We start from the raw sequence: 761 nt of genomic DNA, 5'->3' as shown, positions 1-761 counted from the left end.
TGCCTTTAAAAGGAAGGCATGACTACCACTTCCTCCTCTCCCCTTCCTGCTGGATGGACTGTTATAGGGAGGCCAAACAATCCCTGTTTGTACAGATTCCTGAGACTCAGGACTTTTAGAGTTAAAACTGGGAAGATCTCAGGCAAATGGGGGCAAGTTGGCAACCCTACTTGTAGGTGATGGTAGAGACTGGAGTAGTCATTTTGGAAGCTGTTGAACCCCTGACCCTCTCATATCATTAAAAAATATACTCTTATTTTGTTCAGGCTATTGTTATTTCGGTTTCTCTTACAGTGCCAAACCTATATCCCAATGAATTCATGTTTTTTTCCTTTTCTTTTTCCCCCCTTTCCTTTATTCTCCTCCTCTCCTCATTTGTCCCTCTCTCCACTTCTGTCATCTTCTCCTTAAAAGCATGTGCTCCCCACTGGAATATGATAATAGTTTTTGTTAAATTTACTCAAGTTTTTATTTATGTTGTATTTTTATTTTTATTTGTTTATTTATTTATTTTTGTCAGAGAGAGTGAGCACAGGCAGACAGAGTGGCAGACAGAGGCAGAGGGAGAAGCAGGCTCCCTGCTGAGCAAGGAGCCCAATGTGGGACTCAATCCCAGGACGCTGGGATCATGACTTGAGCCGAAGGCAGCCGCTTAACCAACTGAGCCACCTAGGCGTCCCTGTATTTTTATTTTTTTAAGATTTTATTTATTTATTTGACAGAGATCACAAGTAGTCAGAGAGGCAGGCAGAGAGAGAGAG

The sequence above is a fragment of the Enhydra lutris genome, unplaced genomic scaffold, assembly GCF_002288905.1.
Source record: "Enhydra lutris kenyoni isolate GAN:26980312 unplaced genomic scaffold, ASM228890v2 scaffoldscaffold18, whole genome shotgun sequence".
In the NCBI taxonomy this organism is placed as follows: Eukaryota; Metazoa; Chordata; class Mammalia; order Carnivora; family Mustelidae; genus Enhydra; species Enhydra lutris.
This window is presented reverse-complemented; position numbering follows the sequence as displayed.